Source organism: Ruditapes philippinarum, unplaced genomic scaffold (assembly GCF_026571515.1).
Source record: "Ruditapes philippinarum isolate M1 unplaced genomic scaffold, ASM2657151v2 ctg10920_1_1_1_1, whole genome shotgun sequence".
NCBI lineage: Eukaryota > Metazoa > Mollusca > Bivalvia > Venerida > Veneridae > Ruditapes > Ruditapes philippinarum.
Window position 1 is genome coordinate 25,393 of NW_026864410.1, and position 6,000 is coordinate 31,392.

Genomic DNA, 6,000 nt, shown 5'->3' on the forward strand with positions numbered 1-6,000 from the left:
TGTAGAATAATGTTTCAAATAATCTCTCAAGTTAAATCAATAAATTAAAGTTAATTTAAATCTTACTTGATCAGTCCAATAAATGAGGAGTATACATTGCAAAATTTGTGCGTCTAATCAGTCATGGTCCTTTCTCCGGTTACATCTGTCTATACATCGACTTGTATTATGCCTGTACCTTCCCCTGCAATTAAGCAATATCATTTTTTCAAAGTCAAAGCATCTCTTATGTTCTGAACATTTAGGTTTGTCTTGAGCTAACCAAATCGAACCACTTATATTTTGCCATCAATACAACCATAAAAGCATGATCAAAAGTTCTGAAAACAGGTTTATTTTTCTTTTAACAATACTAAGCATTAAACATATGAGCCGCGTCATGACAAAACCAACATAATGGGTTTTCGACCAGCATGGATCCAGACCAGCCTGTGCATCCACGCAGTCAGATCAGGATCATTTCGCTATCAGTTTCTGTACTTGTAATAGGGTGTGTAAGCGAACAGCATGGATCCTAATCAGACTGCGCGGATGCGCAGGCTGGTCTGGATCCATGCTGGTCGCAAACCCATTATGTTGGTTTTGTTGTGACGCGGCTCAATTATGTGTAAATAAAACATAGGTAAGTTCAAACGGAGTCACGCCAACCAACAAAATTTATTTCCAATGTTTGGAAATACTTATGTTATTCACAACTGAAAATGAAAAAATAGCAGTTTGTAAAACATGCCATGGCGAACTGACTTATACCGGTGGTATAAGAAATGTGTCTAATCACATAAATGGACAAATATTTACAAACACATTTGGAAGTAAATTTTACTGGTGGAATTTTTTATAAGGGCGACTTCTTTTCAGCCATTGTTGCAGACAGGATGTTAACATCATACTGACGTAATTATTAACTTGAGTTTCGCACATTTTGGATTATTAAAAATAAAACCATCCTCGAAACATGTCACAGCAACTGAAATATTTATTTATTTTCATGAAAAACATAGTGCTAAATAAAGATAGAGTGATTCCTTTTTTCGAAACTTAAGTGACATACTAGCTCAGCATCATGGTACTTGTTTGTTTACTATCTGTCTTTAATCGGTAAATTGTATTTTGGTTAAGTCGCATAATTCATATTCAAAGCGTATTTTTCTCGACTTTTCGAGTTTGAGAAACAGTGAATGTATAAAGATAAATAAGATCGCGATCCACGATCTCTAGACTGACGAATATTTGTATTCGATTTTTCATTTTGATTCGTGGTTTGATCCTAGTACTCGGATACTCACCCCAGCCCTAGTGACACAAACTAGTCACTAGGTGATTTTGACTGTAAAGGTTGTGTGCAGCAATTTTATGACAAATTTATCACAAATCTTACCAAATAACATATGCATAAATTTTATGAATCATGAAGGCCTCCTTAATTACAGCCAAATTGTCATATTACATTACACTTTGAAATCTTTATACCAAAAGCATTTTAAGTTTAATAAAAAATATCAACTAGAGTTGTTGAGTTATTGGTCGGAAACCAACTTTTACGTACAACGTCAATGTGACTTTGACCTTTGACCCTTAAATCAATAGGGGTTAGCCTATCTACTTGCCAAGACCAATGCACCTGTGAAGTTGTCGAGATATTGATCAGAGAGCATTTTTACCTATAAGGTCAATTTAATCTTGACCTCTGACCCCTTGACCCCCAAAATCCTTTGAGGTCATATCCTGACCAAAAGACATGCATCTGTGAAGTTTGAAGGTCCATGGGTTGCCCAGTTATTGCTAGGAAACTGTTTTGACATACAAGGTCAATGTGACTTTAACCTTTGACCCACTGACCCCAAAATCAATAAGGGTCATTTACTGGTCATGAACTATCCTCATACCAAGTTTGAAGTTCCTAGGCCTAAGCGTTCTTTAGTAATTGATCAGAAACCATTTGGTCTAAGGACCAACATACAGATAATGCAAAGTAATATATCCCCACTTCTTTGAAGGGGGTATAACTAAATGACTCCACAGGATGAACCTTTTTTCACTCCAGGGACATTATATATGTCATTTATACAAGATTAGACTAAAATGTGTTATTGTATAAATATGAGTCTTCATAAACTACATGACCAGTAGGCCAATTTTGACCACAAGGGGATGACTTAAGACCAAAAATTGATGCTACATGCCAAATATTTATGCTCTATTCATTACAGTTTCAACCAAGGAAAATATTATTGTTGATAAGATTTCTAAGTAAGTGTATAGAAATTATGTTGCCATGAGGGCTCTCCACAGGCATATTTCATTAAACCGCAAAATTGTTACATGCCAAATAAGCTTTAATAGGCTTTGCAGTTTCATAAAAGAAGGCTTTCGATTGTATTTTTTTTGCATAAGTCTATATAATCTAAAAGATCGAGGGGCAGGACCAATTAGACCCTAGATATTTGATTTTTATAAATGTTGTAGAAGATCACAAGAAAGTGATGCTAAATGCCAAGAATCTTAGCTATGGCCATTGTTGTTACTTAATAAGTAATTGTTGTCTTTTAGACATTTGTTACAACACAGTCTATGAAACAAGTGACTCCCAGGATGGGGTCATAATGGACCCAAGGGGCATGACTATGACTTTTGTAGAGCCTGGGGTCCACTATGAAATTCTACATGCCAAAATTCTGAGCTCCAGGCATAGCTGCTGAGTATCACAAATAATGTCTTATGTGTATGAGGGATATCTGTCAAAGAGGCATATTTAAAAGGCTTGTGTGTAGGAGGTCTTTTTTTTATCAAAAAATGTTTTCCATGGGGGGGGGGGGATCGATGCTTGTCCAATGGAAAGAGTTCAGTTTCATCATGTAACATGTACATGTGCAGGTGTGTATTTAACTACTTTTCAGGGCCTGGGTACCTGCCTGTGTGTATATGGAGTTTGGGGGATACAGAATATGTCAAATGAAAAGTCTGAAGGGGATACCAGCATAATTGATTTTTCTCAATACTTATGATGTTTGGATGATGTTTAAGGGTTTTGGGTTGTAGAGGGCAAAAGGTTCCCAGGAATAGTGTTAGTCATGGCCCATGCCGAACACCTGTGATTACCCTCCCCTACATCTTTTTAAATTTATGTAAGAAAATACCTCTTTAAAAAAACTAGAACTATCACTAAATTTGATTTATACCCCCGCAAGACTGCTTCGGAAATGAGGAAGTTACTAGAAACAGAATACCTTGCAAAAGAATTGAAATAGAGTTATGGTTGTGGGCAATTAAAGATAGTTGTGGTTCTTGTATGTTGCATTTCCTTTCAATGTGGTTGACTATTGATGAAGTTTTATTGAATTACTCTGTAATAAGTCCAGAAAGAGTTACGCTTTTTGAGCAACTTCCTCTCATTGTGCTTGACCATTGTATGAAGTTGCATTGAATTCTAAACATTAGTTTTTAAGTTATGCACCGGACAAGGAAAAGGAAAAAAGGGCAATAACTCTACAAATACTGAATATGGAGTTATGGTTCTGGTACACTGCACTTCCTCTCACTGTGCTTGACCTTTGTATGAAGTTGAACTGAATTCCAACTTTTAGTTAGTTGTGCACTAGACAAAAAAGTAACAAAGGGCAATAACTGTAATTTGTCCAAATTGAGTTATGGTGCTTGTGCACTGCACTTCGTCTCACTGCCCTTGACCATTGTATGAAGTTTCATGGAATTCCAACCATTAATTTTCAAGATATACACTGGACAATAAAAAGTAACAAAGGGAAAAACTCATAAATGAGTTAAGAAAGTTATGGTTTCTGTGCACTTTCTCTCAATATACTTGACCATTGTATGAAAATGTATTGAATTCCAACCAGAAGTTTTCAAGTTATGCTCTGGACAAGCAAAAAGCAATGGAAAAGTAACAAAGAACAATAACTCTATAACTGCACTGGACAGAGTTATGGTTCTTGTGCACTGCACTTCCTCTTAATGTGCTTGACCATTGTATGAAGTTGTTTTGAATTCCAACCAGTGCTTTTCAAGTTATGCTCTAGAAAAGGAAAAGTTACAAAGGGCAATAACTCTGTAATTTGTCGAAATGGTGGTATGGTTCTTGTGCACTGCACTTCCTCTTAATGTGCTTGACGATTGTATGAAGTTGTATTGAATTCCAACTATTAGTTTTAAAGTTATGCTCTGGACAAGGAAAAGTAACAAAGGGCAATAACTCTGTAATTAGTCAAGATGGAGTAATGGTTCTTGTGCACTGCACTTCCTCTCAATGTGCTTGATCATTGTATGAAGTTGTATTGAATTCCAACAATTAGTTTTCAAGTTATGGTACGGACAAAAGGAAGCAATGGAAAAGTATGAAAGGGCAATAACCCTGTAATTACTTTAGATAGAGTTATGTTTCTTGTGCACTGCACTTTCCGTTATTGTGCTTGGCCATTGTATGAAGTTGTTTTGAATTCCAACCAGTAGTTTTTAAGTTATGCTCCGGACAAGGAAAAGTAACAAAGGGCAATTACTCTGTAATTAGTCAAGATGGAGTTATGGTTCTTGTGCACTGCACTTCTCTCAATGTTCTTGACCATTGTATGGAGTTGTATTGAATTCCAACTAGATATGCTCCGGACAAGGAAAATGCAACAGACCGCTGGACTGACAGACAGACAGACCAACCAACTGACCGACCACCAAGTGACTGCTATATACCCCCAAACTTTGTTTCAGGGGGTATAATAATAATAATTAATAAATCATAAATAAAGTATACAGAAACAGATTTTTTTGCCTTGTTTTGTTAAGCATGAGACTTTGACAGTCTTAATTTAAAATCTAACTGAAAATGGACTTTTGCAAAAAAAAATATCATTACTATGTAATCTTCCACAATGAGATTGCGTAATTCCCATTTTTTCAAAGCATTGTGAAAGTCCCATACCTGATAGACCCTAGCCGCAGTCCCCTATAAGTAATGTACATGTAGATTTCCAATGGGTCGAGTTATTACGGGTGCGAAACTCTATCTGTTTGTCACAGGGTGAGAAAAATGTGCAGCCTGACCGGGACTCGAAGCCGGGACCCTCGGAATACCGTACCGCGGCTCTACCGACTGAGCTATCCGGCCGCTTACACATCTTCTCCCCTATATAGTAAATAGTTCTGAACCGTGACATACTCCCCTTCTATATTGAAATTCGTCCTCGAATTTCACAGAGTTACAGAACAATGTGAATTAAACTCTGAGCTGTATTCAGTCACGGCCCCACGTTGGGCGCCACTGTCGCCGGCCTACTCAATGGGTAATGATAACGAACGCACTGGGTTGGTTCGACAGATTCTATTATATTTACATGGTAAATACGCTCCTGTAATGACATACATAAACAATAATAAGACACGGAAAATACAAACAATTAACAATACAAATTCAGATCAATTGAAATACAATACACAATTACATATAAGGCATTAAATACAAACGTTTACCTGTAGATATATCAATAAATAACTACAAAAAGGATGATAATAGTTTTTAAAGCATAAATGGCTGTTTACATTTGTTTTCAAAATATGGCGGATATCGATTACTCGATAGTGATTGGTTATTGATTTGTTATTGATAGAGAGGAGGTTAATCGAAATAAATACAGTAAAGAACGAAAGTATAAGGAGGTCTGACTACACTTACTATAAGCTACCACTACATTATAAACTATCTACTTTAGTTTGGTGTTCAAATTATACTTTATTATTATGTAATTATGAATGTTTTATATTATAGTTATTAGTGTATGATTGTGTCGCCGGCCTACTCAATGGGTAATGATAACGAACGCACTGGGTTGGTTCGACAGATTCTATTATATTTACATGGTAAATACGCTCCTGTAATGACATACATAAACAATAATAAGACACGGAAAATACAAACAATTAACAATACAAATTCAGATCAATTGAAATACAATACACAATTACATATAAGGCATTAAATACAAACGTTTACCG